The sequence below is a fragment of the Taudactylus pleione genome, unplaced genomic scaffold, assembly GCF_031769625.1.
Source record: "Taudactylus pleione unplaced genomic scaffold, aTauple2 ptg000484l, whole genome shotgun sequence".
Classification (NCBI taxonomy): domain Eukaryota; kingdom Metazoa; phylum Chordata; class Amphibia; order Anura; family Myobatrachidae; genus Taudactylus; species Taudactylus pleione.
This window is the reverse complement of record NW_028284886.1, coordinates 3,921,125-3,937,772: the sequence shown is the minus strand read 5'-3', so window position 1 is coordinate 3,937,772 and position 16,648 is coordinate 3,921,125.

Sequence of the window (16,648 nt, the reverse complement as noted above, 5' to 3'; positions counted from 1 at the left end):
AAGACTCCATTTTAGAAAAGAAAGCTTACACAAGCGCCATTTTGTCAAAAATCCATAGTACACAATCCACAGTGCAAAATTGCTAAAAGTAGCAATTTTGCTACTCACAACGCAAAGTTGCTAAAAAGTAGCACGAACAGCTTTTTCACAATCTTCCCCAAACACCTACCGATGGTATTTAGCAGACATAAAATAACTTTCCAACCCATTAAAATCACCACAGACTTATATTTGAAAAGTAGCAAAGTTGCTAAAAAGTAGCACGAACAGCTTTTTCACAATCTTCCCCAAACACCTACCGATGGTATTTAGCAGACATAAAATAACTTTGCAACACATTAAAATCACCACAAACATATTTGAGCAGTAGCAAAGTAGTGGTGTTTTCCCTGCACTTCATATTAAACATAGGACAACGCAAAATAGCTATTTAGACGCACAGCCAGCTTTTTAGTGATCTTTCCCAAACCCATACTGGCATGCTCACACACATACACAGAAGCCTTTCCAACTTAGTGCTGGTCGCTAAGTGCCCCACAGACCCTCAAACGCACAACACAATTTAATGTCATTTCTCCCCGCATACACATTTAAAAGCAATGGTCCCGCAGCACGAAAGGAATGATTATTATTTGGTTTAATCGCAATGTCAGCATATGAAGAAATGAATGTTTTCTGTAACTATGGTTTAGTAAATGGCAAATGGACCGTGATTGGTGCCGTACTGATCTACTCTTTTCCCACAGCGTTCCGGTGGCATCGGTGAGGAGATCAGAACATGCGGCTATGAAATATGAATGATAGAGAGAATAACTCCTTGAAATGTTGTATGCCATAGTTTAGACTAGATTTATTATGCAGCGGGAAAGTGGACACAATCAGGCTGTTAGAGGCTGGTTTGAGTCTTTGCACTGACCTATGAATTGTACCGTAACGGAAGAAGCAAGAAGAGGAACCAATGAGAACCTGCCAACGTATTCTATTGTATTGCTTATCCCAGTACGGGTATATATGTGAGTGCTCTGAAACGAGATGCCAGTCTGCGGTGGTCCTGTTATACTGTTTCGACGAAGGTTTCATTACTGATGCCGGTATCTGGTCCCAGAGCGCACGCGTATGTATTGACTGTACCTTATGATCTAATGTTTGTACAATTTAGTTTGCGCTCATTGTTAGATCATAGCGTGGTAACATCTGTACTTTTACCTGAATAATAATCTTTAGCGCGTTGGACCGCTATTCCACTGTCTTAGAGTCTTATTAATGGTATATTTAAAACACAGCGCTAATTAGCGACACCTTATGGTTTTAGGAGGTATAGGCAGGTTTTGTCTTAGAGGTTCTAGGCAGGTGAATCTTAGAGGTTTATAGGCAGGAATGTACTAAAGGTTCAGTTGCACGATTCAACAAAGCGCACTATGCTGCACCAATCGCTACTTCAGTACCTACGGCCACTGACTATGAGCATCTCAGTCCTTGCACATATGGACGCCCGGATGTACACCAGGGAAGGTTGTAGCGGCATTTGAATAATGACAGATGAAACCCAATAGACGCAGCCGCTTCTCCGTCCACTTCTGAATTAGCCCCAGTCTACACTACCCCCTATATGCAGACAACACCTAAATCTACCTCTGCTCCCCTGACTTCTCCCCTATTCTTTATCCTATGTCCACTCGCTTCTATGCCAACCCCACATGGATATGCCAGCACTACCTAAAGCTCACCATGTCCAAACCTGAGCTCTTCATCAGCTCCTCACGGTAACCTAAATACCTACAGTATCGAACTCTTCTTGGTCCTGCAAGCAGATTCCCAACTACAGTCTGTCCTTCTACTGCACTGACTGCCACCACTCTCCACAATCCAATTTAATTCCAAATGGAGCAGGCTGCAGTTTTATACAGGAACTGGGCGCTGTAGCACAAGTGGAGCAGGCTGCAGTATTATACAGGAACTGGGCGCTGTAGCACAAATGGAGCAGGCTGCAGTATTATCCAGGAACTGGGTGCTGTAGCACAACTGGAACAGGCTGCAGTATTACACAGGAACTGGGTGCTGTAGCACAACTTTATCAGGCTGCAGTATTATACAGGAACTGAGTGCTGTAGCACAACTGGAGCAGGCTGCAGTATTATACAGGAACTGGGTGCTGTAGCACAACTGGAGCAGGCTGCAGTATTATACAGGAACTGGGTGCTGTAGCACAACTGGAACAGGCTGCAGTATTATACAGAAACTGGGCGCTGTAGCACAACTGGAGCAGGCTGCAGTATTATACAGGAACTGGGTGCTGTAGCACAACTGGAGCAGGCTGCAGTATTATACAGGAACTGGGCGCTGTAGCACAACTGGAGCAGGCTGCAGTATTATACAGGAACTGGGCGCTGTAGCACAACTGGAGCAGGCTGCAGTATTATACAGGAACTGAGTGTTGTAGCACAACTGGAACAGGCTGCAGTATTATACAGAAACTGGGTGCTGTAGCACAACTGAAGCAGGCTGCAGTATTATACAGGAACTGGGTGCTGTAGCACAAATGGAGCAGGCTGAAGTATTACATAGGAACTGGGCGCTGTAGCACAAGTGGAGCAGGCTGCAGTATTATACAGGAACTGGGCGCTGTAGCACAAATGGAGCAGGCTGCAGTATTATACAGGAACTGGGCGCTGTAGCACAACTGGAGCAGGCTGCAGTATCATACAGGAACTGGGTGCTGTAGCACAACTGGAACAGGCTGCAGTATTATACAAGAACTGGGCGCTGTAGCACAACTGGAGCAGGCTGCAGTATTATACAGGAACTGGGTGCAGTAGCACAACTGGAACAGGCTGCAGTATTATACAGGAACTGGGTGTTGTAGCACAACTGGAGCAGGCTGCAGTATTATACAGGAACAGGGTGCTAGAAGCACAACTGGAGCAGACTGCGGTTATACACTGGAACTGGGTGCTAGAAGCACAACTGGAGCAGACTGCAGTAATTTACTGGAACTGGGTACTAGAAGCACAACTGGAGCAGGCTGCAGTAATATACTGCAACTGGGTGCTAGAAGCACAACTGGAGCAGGCTGCAGTAATATACTGGAACTTGGTGCTAGAAGCACAAAAAACAGCAGGTTGCGGGCATATTTTGGAACAGGTGGCCAGTATATGCTATAACAGAATGCTGTGAGGCAATACAGAACCAGAAGCCAGGGTACTAGGTCCTTTGACAGAGATGTTTTACTGGGAATGTACTGCCAGTACTTCTTGGTCTAAATAGGGCATGCTCGGTGCTGATAGGCTTAGCGGAACTTGTAACTGGAGTTGCAGAAAGCTGGTTAGCAGAGCGGTCCAAGATGGTGGCAGTAATAATCCAAAATGGCAGGAACTGTCGGGAGGAGAACACTAGCCACATTTCAGATAAGTGACTTAGAAGCATAGGAATGCCACAAGCGGCCAGCAGGGGCACTATTCAATGCAGAGACTATTCTAGTGGCCGACTTACAATACAGAGAGCACCCTAGAGACTAATATACAATGCAGGGAGTATTCTAGTAACTTATATACAATACAGGTGGCATTCTTGTGACTGATATACAAAATAAAGAGCATATTAAAGACCAATATTCATGTAATGATTTCTCCATTATTGCAGCTATTAGGAAGCGTATCTTTTGTAAATACATACCAATGATGATGACGGGTCATAAATTAGGAGCTTATGCTGCTGCTCCAGAGACGTATCCATCTCGAAATGTGCCCACAGAATTTAAAACAGCAATACTGTTAACACGCCTAGCTTTGCACTTAATTTAAATTCTGTAGGCGAAAACGCTGACAATTGTCGGCTTTGTAAAGTAAGTAAACCCCATTCTGTCCATTTACTATGAATAACTCTACCACACGGGGTAAAGAGAAATGCAGGCTAGATCCTTTACATTAAGAATCCATCAGAAAAAACGGTGTTATATTTGCACCTTTCTTAAGTGTTCTGCTCCTGTCACATGGTAGAAGAAAAAACTTAACTGCTAATTATATTTACTCTTCTATGCAACAGTGATTTAAATACATAGCTAATTAACTCCTGGGAAGGGTTCCCTAGACAAAAAAGTCACTTTGCAACGGGGATATGAAATAAACTAGGTGTTGTGATAAGTGGTTCAGTAATGGAATTCTGAGCCGCTGTGAGCCACAATGAAGAATGCGTACAGAAGTACGAGGATAACAGATGTGAATAATGTGCGCAATTCACGTCTACTTCACATCAGCAGGGATAATACTACCAGCAAACAGCTATATTTGTGGGAACCTCAACCCGTGTAACAAACTCGAAGACAAAGTAATATTACACAGTCATTTATACAAACAATAAAGAACAGAACAAACATGGGTAATACCAGGCGCAATAGCTGAAGTGTGTATTTTGATTTACAAATACGGTGCTAACAGGCTACTACAAACACACAGCTATCTTGCCATTTAAATGCTTGTCTCCACGCGATCAGACCTCTACATACTATTGCAGGACTCTACAGTACTTGCATGTAATCTTTTAATTAGAAAGCGGCCTGCGGTGTCAGCAAGACCTTGCAGTAGTTAACAGCAATACGGCACCTGTAATTAAAAGGTGGATCTCACTGGTTGGATGACGTGCAGCAGATGGGCAGGGCAGCACTGACGCGAACTGCGTTGGCACACCCCTGGCATTTGTACTTTGGACATCTGGTCTGGGATTTTTCTGGGGAAAGATCCAAAAAGTACTTAAGTATTCTTAGTAGATATTGTACATGCTCTAAGCTCTGGGTTCTTTGAATTAGGGATGGGCATCGATGGTCAATTTCTTTTAATTTTTTTTTTACCATCAATGTTTTTCTTGCGACAACAGTGGTTTTAACATTCGATGGTAGCTTTCTGATAGCAGCAGCCATCGACTGGTGGGGAAGCGATGGTCATCCAATCTTAAAATACAGCTGAATTCAGCTGTTTAACATCGATAATGGGCGCAGGTTGTTATTGTGTATGCTGAGCAAGTCCTTCCCTTCACCAGGGGAGTCTGTACAACTAGATCTGCTACTGATGTTTATTGTACAGTGGGCCTGATTCAGACCCGGTCGCAAGCGTTGAGAGCTCGCAACCGGGTCGATGGTGGCCCAGAGAGTATGAGCACGACGAATCCGGCTACGTCGTGCGCATGTGCGAGACACGGATAGCGACGGGCACACCATCGCTCCGGGTCTCGCACCAAAGGGGGCGTGCCGTCAATGTTGAGTGACAGCACGCCCCCTTTGGTGGGCGGGCCGGGAGGGTGGCTGCCCAGACGGAGGCGTTCCCATGAGAACGCCCACCATCTGGGGGCGGCCCCACTGACATCACAAGTGATGTCAGTGGGAGTTTTCGGCTCTGTTTGAGCCAAAAGCTCTCTGGGGCTTGCAGCCACGAGACCCTACCACAAGGGTCTCGTCGCAAGCCCCATGGTCGCTGGCTGTAGCTGTGGGTGGTCACCCATAGCTATGCGAGCGGCCAGGAGGCCGTTCTATAAAAAAAAAAAACAGGCCCTGATTCAGAGCGAGCGCTCTGTCAGAGCGTCCGGCTCTGAATCAGGGCCTGTGTTCCTGATTTAGAGAACATGCTATACAGGCCCGGATAGTCCTTTTATGGTCACAAAGTCAAAGCAGCACTAAGCTCTCAGGCATAATGGGGTGTCAGCAGGGACCCGGAGCCCAGGATACTTAAAACTGCTTCAAGCCCTACTGCTACACTGCTGTGTGTGTACTGTGCACACATGTTACTACAATCATCGGGTCAGTCCACAATGAGCAATACATGTAGACTATTTATGTTATTTGCATGCGATTGCCCTGAGTGAATTATTAATTAGGCAGGGCAAATACATCTCTTGTTAATGTGGGAGCATAAAGCAATGCATTTAGAATTAATGTTAATGTCTCATGGGTGCATGGCCAGTAGTGACAGCAGGACCTTAGTGCATAAGGGTGATGAGGTTGCTGCGACATTGTTGAGTGTGAGTAGCATTATCAGAGGGAGGAAGTGTGTTCCTTATTCAACCAAAGGAACCCTGAGGTTAGCAACTTTGGAAAAACAGTACTGTACACGTGTAAATGATGCGCAGCCTTGCTGGCTACGTATACCCGCCACCTGGGACATTTCCAGGGTCTGCTTTCACTCTCTGCTCGATTTCTTCGGCTAACACAGCAAGGATCGAGCTGAGATGTCACCCTGTTTTTTAGGTGGGCACACATAAGATCAAGCCCCACGGAGCTCTGGTCTAAGTCAATCTTTCAGAGTGCACAGTCCTCCTTCCTAGCTGGTACCTTCTTATGGACAGTTCAGCAAGGATGATAATCCGGGCCAGTCCCTTCATTCCATCACAAACCCTCAGTCGGTCCCAAGCACCAACTTTCTAGTATTATTCTCATTCTCTGGTGGAGAGGAAGCCATCCCTGATCCTGGCAGAGGTGATGCCCGTATCTTTGTAGGAATGTACTAAGGTGAGGACCAGCTCCTATACTTCTGCAGTAGATGGCTCCAGATAGTCAGGGCGATAAGATGCATGTATCAGGGACTGTCCGTTATTCCCAGCGTTTGCTTAATTGTCCCAAGATAAATTTTAATGGTTCCAGATAAAAGTATTTGGTACAAAGTGATGAATCCGCACAGACAATAAAAACCCACATTAAAATTATCTGGATAAGACGTGGATAATGTGGTTTCAACTCTACGAATGTTTGGACGCATGTTTGACCGGTACACTGCCCTGCTTAATCAGAAGGAGATATCCAAACATTATGCCAGAGATTGAATGCAATCCATCAAATATCGGGAACATTTTAAGTAAAATCAACACAATATCATGGCTGTATATCATTATAAACAGTTACAACACACTTAGGCCCTCATTCAGAGGCGGTCGGAGGATGCAAGCGGTCGCTCAGAAACTGGGAGGCCGCTTGCATCCTGACCGACCGCCTCTGTTTCGGTCGTTAGGCTGTGGGTTTACAGACCCAGTTTTCATAGACCGTCGCAACCGTCGGGGCTTACGACGAGACCCTAGGGTAGGGTCTCACTTGTCGCAAGCCCCGGGGAGCTTGATGGTCCTTTCGGATTATTTGGTTTTGAATTCTTGCCGCTCATTTTTTTTCATGTTGAAGATGTTTTTTTTCCGCCAGTTGTGGAAGTTGTGTTGTTAAGGTACGTTTTGATTTTGATAAAGAAACAAAAAATGAGATGTCAAGTATAATGTGTCTTATTTTAAAATTTGTCAAATTTTTCTATTTTGTAGTTCTGTTCCTGTTTCAAATTATTATTTTGGGATGGTTGGTTGATGTCTTTGTGCGATTGGAGAAAGTATCCTGATGCCTCTACAGTCCCCCAAGCAACCTTATCCACTCGGCTTCTATGACTACTTGTGAATGCCTCCAAAACGCAGCACTTTCAACATGGTGAGTTGCAGTGTTTTTAATTTTTTTTTTTAATTGGCGCAAATGTTTTTTTTTTTGTTTAAATTTATCAGCCTTTGTTATTTTGCATTTTGTTTTTCCCTGCTACTCCTATGTTCATCTATTTCAGTTAATCGTGCTGTCGTTCGAGGACCTACCCATGGAGAGTGCATGGCACCTGAGAGCAACAATGCCCTGCCTGGCTTGAGTGCGATTGGAGAATGTATCCTGAGGCCTCAGCAGTCCCCCAAGCTAACCTTATCCACTCGGCTTCCGTGACATACTCTTGTCTGACCATCCCAAATGAAGCTCTTCAGCCTGCACGGTTGTTTCCAAGGCTCGGTGCTAAGAAAACACAGAGGCAGCAGTCTTATACAGGTATGCTATAGTGTCAAATAGCTGAGATGGCTTATGTTGTAAAGCAATTTGTGATATGTTTAATCTTAATGTGTTTAATCTTTCCCCTTTATTTTTTACCTATACAAATGTATTCCAGAATACACAGCTTCCTTTGAAAACCCACCCTGTGAAAGTCACACTCAGGACTTTTGAAGAATCTCATGGCAGGCAATTTTGCGTTTGGTGAATGTATGTTTAAGCCTATGCAGTCGGAAAATCCACTTTACTAACTCGGATACCGTAAGTATTTCTTGCTACACCAATCATATAAGAGCTTGCACGCTGCTTCTATGTTTCCAGGCTCGATGCTGAATAATGTTGGTGAGCTGAAGTGAAATAGAGGCATGTGTGATACCCTAGCACCGGTTAGGCGTACAAATGGGGTTTCTCGGTTCACATTCAACACAGAGAGGTAAAGAGGTAATTTTATTGCAACACAGAAGTTCTATATTATTACAACACATTCATGTAACATAAATTACAGGTTCACTTTGAATGGGAATTACTGTACCAATTGCTTTTACAATGTCGATTCAGATTAACGAAACAATGACACAAGTTTTTATTATGCAGGAACTTAGCCTCCTGGCTACGATTAGTATCACTCTGCTCCTATGGATTTAAAAAGGTTATTGCATGCAATAACATATAACGGTGGATTTTACCTTAAACACTATAGTGACATAGCAACAATAATGGATAACAGTTTATAAAAGAATCCTTATATACGCTAACTATCCTAATGCGCTTGCTGGCCAGAAGCTACACTTTAATAAATTAATAAAGTCTTAAGTCTTGCTAAGTGTACACTGCGGTGCCCGGGATACTGGTTCATCCGATTGTCCTTAGCCTGTTTTGTAACTAGACTGACTCCGCTGGTAAGGGATGCAGAGCGGAGTTATTCCTAACTGTAGATGCTCTTTGTGTCCTAAACAGCTGATAAATACTGATACCCAGTTACTGTCTGTACACTCCAAAACAGCACTTTGGAGGGGTGATGAGACACGCTGCTGACAGTGTCACTGAATTCGTCAATTTAGTCCCTAAGCTCAGCTTTCTGCAATAACCTGGACGTAGCTCAACTTTTCCTAGTGCTGCCAATACTCAATAGCCCTTTCTGATGATTGTAGCCGGCAGCCAGCTCCTGATACAAAGTTACTGTTTCTATCAAACCACGCAGCAGTAATAGGGAGACGAGTGGCTGGCAATGTCACTGCTGCTGGGACTTTGTAACATCGGTCTGCTTAAATGGGAGAGTTTATTGAAGCAGTCTCCTGCACTTGTAGGGGGGGTGTCACTGTACTATGCTGCCCCACTGTAAATGGGGGGAGTGTTATAAGTTCCAATGTAGCAGGGGTTAATTGGGGGGAGAGCTTATCCGTCCCACTAGCAAAAGGGGTCCTTGTCTGTATACTTGGGGTACTTGATGGTACACACTGCTGGTGGTGATTGATGCTAATTAGTCTCTTACCCCCGCTGTGATCAGCCTTAATGTCTCTCACAGAGTCTGTCACCACCTCCGATCGGACTCTCCTGCTCCGCCTCCGGACACGCCTCCACTCTCCCCGGCAGCCGTCAATCAAGGGTCCCCCCACTGAAGCCGCACCTCCTTCCGACAGCACTCCCGTCCGTTTCCGGCTACCTCCTCCTGTCCCTCGGACAGCTCTGTGATGTCGCTTCGTCTCTGCTTGCCTCCGGACCGCCGGCTGACTCTCCCCGACTCCGCCAGGTAAGATTTGATGCAGCGCGCCTCACCCTGCCTCCGTCTCTCCTAAACAACTGCGCACTTGCCGCGCGTACTCTGTCCCTTTTAAAGGCAGAGTCTCCTGCTCGTGCTCCCCTCAACGGCCCTTCACTGCTCGCGTGTTATCTCTCCACACTCCCCATTGCCCAGCCAGAGCAGTTTTTTCTCCCTGTTATCTCCTGTGGTACGTCCTGTCCTCGTGTCCCTCCACAAATTAGCAGGTGTTTTACGGGGCATTACCAAGTCCTCCCCCCATAATAGGGGTCAGTCCTCCAACCTATTCTCCTTACACTAGTCCAGCACATCAATAACTGGGCCTAGGTTAAAGTCACTTATATTAAACATGTTAACAACATTCTGGTGCCCCACTGGTTGGTTCCCCTCTTTGTGGGGTACCACACATGGAGCTGTTGGTTTTTAGTAAATGTCCAATTTTAAACTCTAATTTGATGTATGTGTTTTTTTGTTTCTTTGGCCTGATGTCCTATGGGATTTTTATCCTTATTGCTTGCGGTTTTACTGGCCATCGCCCTTTGGACAAAGAAAGTAATTGGATTACTTGAATTATATATTTGCCTTTTCAATTAGTGCTAGTAAGTATCCTCATTCTTCTGTAGTACCGTAAAAATATCTATGCCACATCGCTTCGATGATGAATTCTCCACTCAGTATCTAAATGAGGACCTTCAATATTTGTATGCACCATTTGTTTTTGGTCTAAATAGAAGGTATTGTCAATTAATCTTATTATGGTATTTTACACTATCATTACAGTGTTAATTATTTTTTTATTTAGCTCAGAATGGTACAAGTACCTTGTGAAGATATTGACCATCAAATTACTACTTTCAAAAACACATCCATTTCATATGTCCTCCTCAAGGAAGAGACAGTGCCTGGTTCTGACCCTTGGAAAATAGGATTTTTATATTCAACTAAAGGTATTTTTGTAACATTTATTTTGCAAATCTTATGTCTTATCAAAGTGCACGCGCCTATATAGCTGTCATTGTTTTTTTTTTTGGGGAGAAATGTTAAACTAATTTTTATTTGAAAAAACAAATATAATAAGTTTTCATGTGAAGTAAATTGTCGTCACCGTTGGCATTAGTGGCGTTTTTTTTCCCAAAATATTAATTGATTTCTCAAGGCACATGTACGGTTGATATTAGCAGCAACCTTGGATAATTGTTTCTGTACATTGCAATAAATGGCAAAGTAGTATGTACATATGATCTCAGTAATTTCCATTTTGGCCACTGTAGTTTGCAACTTTTGAACGTAATGTTACCCACTGTAGACATTGGATATTTCCATTTTTATCACACCAACGTAGGTTTCCCCAGAAACTTGTGTTCAAAGGTCTTCGTCCATCTTAAGTTCCTGCCCGTCTACATGTGCAGAAAGGTGTAATTGTTGTCAGCCAACAAAGTATGTCAGGTTTTATTTTTTAATAAAGTTTAGCAGAATAAACAGGTTAATAATTTAATTGTGGGGATGTTTTTTTTTGTAAATTTTTAAACCTACGCAGTAAATGGCATCGATATCGTATTATTATCAAAATAAACAATGAGGTCTATGTTTTCATGTACTTAAGATATGTAAAGTAATTGATTTTGCTTACATATTATATTGATTACTACATTTATAGTAATTTCAATATAGATAGCTGTAGTTGAATTAATGCTTTTAAAATTGTCGCCTATTCACCATGCCTTAGATGTTGAACTTAAAAAAAAATGTTTTATTTTTTATTTTTTCCTAGACCACCTTAAACAACTGTTTTGAAGAATTGGATGACGTCACATCTGTACCGGTGATATTTTAAAAATAAAAATAATTTTTTGATCAATAAAAAATTTAATTTTTTTTTGTGATTTACATTCAAAAGTATAAGTTTAGTTCAAATTCCGCTGTGTGTAACATTGTGAAAATAACCCCACAATTTTTAAATGGACTTAGGGCCTGATTCAGACCCACTCGCGAGCGGCTGTACGCTCGCAAGTGGGTCGATGGTCTGCACTGAGCATGCGCACGACGGAGGGAGCTCCGTCGTGCGCATGCGCCAGACACGACGAGCGAAGGACTTTCCTTCGCTCGTTGTGTCCGATCAAAGGGGGCGTGCTGTCAATGTTGATTGACAGCACGCCCCCTTTGGTGGGCGTGCCGGGGGCGTGCCTCCCTGACGGGGGCGTTCCCACGGGAACGCCTCCCGTCAGAAGCCGGCCCACTGACATCACTAGTGATGTCAGTGGGAGTGATTTTGGCTCTGATAGAGCCAAAATCACTCCGGAGCTTGCGGTTGAAAACCTCAACCGCAGGCTCCGGCTCGCAATTTCGATGGTCGCGATGGTCACGACCATCGCGGCCATCAAAATGCACGCTCGTATAGCCTGTGGGTGGTGACCCACAGCTATACGAGCGTCCAGGAGGACGCTCCATGAAAAAGGAGCCCGGCCCTCATGCAGAGCGTGCGCTCTGCTCAGAGCGTACGGCTCTGAATGAGGGCCTTAATGCACAAAGAAAAAAAGGAAAATAGCCTCATGGGGAAGGGTCAGGGAAGACATATAGGAGGCCAAGAGATGCAGAAGCTCAAATAAGTGGAAGCTATAAGAGAGAATGATAATAAACAGAAATTTCACAGGCCCAAAAGCGCCCCCTTACCTGTGGTGCCCTGTGCGATGGCACCGGCCGCACTACCCTAGCTATGGCCCTGATGGTAACAAACGGCAGTAAGTACATGAATGGCAGGCCGCATTTACAACCACAAAAAAATTAGCCTAACTTAACTCTACATTATAACATTTAATACCATTTAAAAAAAAAATACAATGCATTATAAACATTTTACATACTGAAAGTGTACATATGTTTGGAGGGAAAAGGGCATTATAGATGTACATCACTGCATGAGTGCATGGGCCAGGTGACAGTTTGGTATTGCAGTGCATGTGCTTACAGGGGACAATGGACTATACGCTTAATAATATGGCTTGAGTACATGGATCAAAGTTGATGTTAGTGTACATGTGCTTAAAAGTGACTAGGGCACTGCTGTTCAATATAAAATATTACAGTTAATGGGTCAGGATGGACTACAGGCAAGATGTTAGTATTTATTAACGTTTAGTATAATAGTGCCAGGGTCAGGGTGCTGTTAGTGTGCATGGCTTTACAATAGAAAACACTTATGGCCCTCCAGCTACTGTAGAACTACACATCACAGCATGCCCTGCAAACATTTTTAACATAACACCATGCTAACATTATGGCAGGACATCCTGGGATCTGGAGTCCTACAAAAACTGGAGGGCCTTAGGTTAAAGATCCCTGCCATCTAGCGCGTGGGGGGGAAGAGGAGAGGGGGCGATTTTCTAAAACTGAAAAAAATATTAAAAAAGGGGCAAGCTGTGGCTAAGGTATGCACTATAGGGTATAGGGACAGATTGCACTTACCTAAAACAAATAGAAATATGACAGATCTCTTCCTCCACGGGCTGGCTCCTCTGCTCCCAGTCGCTGTCTTCTCTCCTCTGGGTCCTGGATTGCTGGTCACTGCTGCTGCTGTCTCTCTTGTCAACTTTGTTCACCAACAGGTGCCCTTGTCAGCAAGCCAAATTGATCAGGGACACTGCACTCTCCACACTGCAGGCTGATCAAAATGGTGGCTCACCAACAGCCAATCAGAGCCTTATATACCCTGGGAAAAAGGGCGCCAGGCCAGCCTTCAGTTACCCGCCCCCTCGCAAATCCCGCCTGACGTAGAAGTCCCCGTCGAAAAGTCTCCACCTCCCAATTCGCGGCATTGGCTAGTTTCCGCATCTTTGGGCGTTTCGACTTTTTCAAATTGAATACGGGGATAAGCGACGGCGCGTGCGTAACTTTAACGCAATTTAAAACTGCGATGTGCGGCGATAACTTCGCCCGACAAAACGGCGAAGTTAACGATTTTATATTGAATACGGCTGTATGTGTGAAAGGGGCCGACCCGGATCCAGGACTCTGCTATTTACTAGGGTCGGAGACTGTGACCTGGGAATTTGTCAGATTTGTCTGAAAGGGGTATTAGTTACATACCCTTGAGACCCTTGTAATGGGGTATCACATATGTACCACAATAGAATCTATTACATAAATTTAAGTTTTACATCTATTCAGGGCTTTATAGTTTGTTATTTATCGAAGAACAATATTTAAAAAATTGCAAATGTCCGCTATGCTCAAATAGAGTCAGTGAGTCTGACTCCTATTCACACACAGCTCCGTATGCGGCCTCATTTGGAATGCGGATATTTTGCTATTGCCACTTTACGTACACATTCACACCGTGCCACCCCAATATTTCCATTTGCAGGAGCAGATATCGTAGCTATCGGCACTTAAGCTAGGTACGCGTATAGTGTGTATGACCGATCAGCGTTTCACCGATAAAACGGATAGAGAACATCCACAAAAACATTCCTTCGATTATCCGATCTGTCAGTCAAGACGGAAAATCTCTGCCTCTATTTCCCGAAATCGAGCAGTGTGTGCGCATTCTCAATAACCTGCTCATATTTCCCATGTTTTCCTGTCACCATTGCATCCTCCTTGTGGGCGGACATATGGAAAATGTGTGGTGGAAAATTGGTAGCTTCTAATACAAAATTGATATTGGGGCTTTCAATTTGGAGAAAAATCGCCCCACTTGTCTCTCGATAAAAAAAAAAAAAAAAAGACAGTGTTTACCTACCTAGCTTTACACCTAACCTAGGCTGGGTGCAAGAGATCGGTATGTCCTCGGCACACGCACAACTCAGAATAGTACGCAAATCTGGTTACATGCCCACGATACCGCCACAACACAATTCTATTATGGAGGATGCCCAGTTGCGCCCAGCTGACACCATCAATGCCCATTTCATGCACTGAAAGAAGCGGCTGGGATACGCCCAATTTGGACAATATGCAAATATGACTGTTAGCTACAGTGAGTGCGCAGTTTGTTGAAAATCGGTAGGTGTGCCGCACACGACTGAGGATGTGATTAGATGCATCTGCCTAACAGCAAAATGCCCCAGACACATTATACACAGTATGTCAATGATAATCTACTGCCAACCGGACTGATTACTAATTACTGACTGCTTTGCACTTTACTGACTGATAACCGACTGCTTTGCACTTTACTGACTGATAACCGACTGCTTTGTACTTTACTGACTGCTTTGCTTTTTTCTGACCAATACCCGACTGCTTTGCTTTTTACTAGAGATGTGTGCCGACCCCCGTGTTTTGGATCTGGATTGGTTTTGCCAAAACCGCCCTTGCGTGTTTTGTTTTTTAGATCTGTATTTTTTCTGAAAAAAAAAAGTAAAAATCATAAAAACAGCTAAAATCACATAATTTGGGCCTGTTTTTGTTCCTACAGTATTGTTAACCTCTATAACATTTATTTCCACTCGTTTCCAGTCAAATTTGACCACGTCACAGCTCACACTATTGTTTTCATCCAGTTTAGGCCCAAAATTTGCACTGCCTTTTCCACTTAGTGTGACAATATTGTTTTCAAATACACTGCGTATTCACTAACAGTGTGACAATATTTTTTACGAATACACTGCCTTTTCCACTTAGTGTGACAATATTTGTTATGTATACACTGCCTGTTCCACTTACAGTGTGACAATATTTTTTATGAATACACTACGTTTTCCACTTACAGTGTAACAATATTTTTTACGAATACACTACGTTTCCACTTAGTGTCACAATATTTTTTATCAATACACTCTTTTTTACAAATACACTGCGTTTCCACTTACAGTGTGACAATATTTTTTACGAATACACTGCCATTTTACAAATACACTACGTTTCCACTTCGTGTCAAAATATTTTTCTACGAATACACTTTTTTACGAATACACTGCGTTTCCACTTAGTATCACAATATTTTTTACGAATACACTGCCTTTTCCACTTAGTGTGACAATATTTTTTACAAATACACTGCGTTTCCACTTAGTGTCACAATAATTTTTATGAATACACTGCCTTTTCCACTAGTGTGACAATATTTTTTAGGAATACACTGCGTTTTCCACTTACAGTGTAACAATATTTTTTACGAATACACTACGTTTCCACTTAGTGTCACAATATTTTTTACGAATACACTGCGTTTCCACTTACAGTGTGACATTATTTACGAATACACTGCCATTTTACGAATACACTACGTTTCCACTTCGTGTCAAAATATTTTTTACGAATACATTGTCTTTTTTACGAATACACTGCGTTTCCACTTAGTATCACAATATTTTTTATGAATACATTGCCTTTTCCACTTACAGTGACAATAGTTTTTACGAATACACTGCCTTTTCCACTTAGTGTCACAATATTTTTTATGAATACACTGCCTTTTCCACTTACAGTGTGACAATATTTTTTAGGAATACACTGCGTTTTCACTAAGTGTCAATATTTTTTACGAATACACTGTCTTTTTAACGAATACACTGCGCATCCACTAACAGTGTCAATATTTCTTACAAATGCACTGCCTTTTCCACTTACGGTGTGACAATATTTTTTATGAATTCACTGCCTTTTCCACTTATAGTGTGACAATTCTATTAACGAATACACTGTGTATCCACTAACAGGGTCAATATTTATTACAAATAACACTGCCTTTACCACACAGTGAGACAATATTTTTAACAAATACACTCTTTTCCACTAAGTGAAAATATTTTTCACAAATACACTGCATATCCAGTCAATAGTTTTTACGAATACACTGCCTTTTCCACAGTGTGTGACAATTCTTTTAACGAATACACTGCCTTTTCCACTTACAGTGTAACATTTTTTTTACAAATACACTACGTTTCCACTTAGTGTCACAATATTTTTTTACGAATACACTGCGTTTCCAATTAGTGTCACAATATTTTTTATGAATACACTGCGTTTTCCCACTTACAGTGTGACAATATTTTTTTTACAAATACACTGCCTTTTCCACTTAAGTGACAATATTTTTTACGAACACTGTGTATCCACTGTCACTA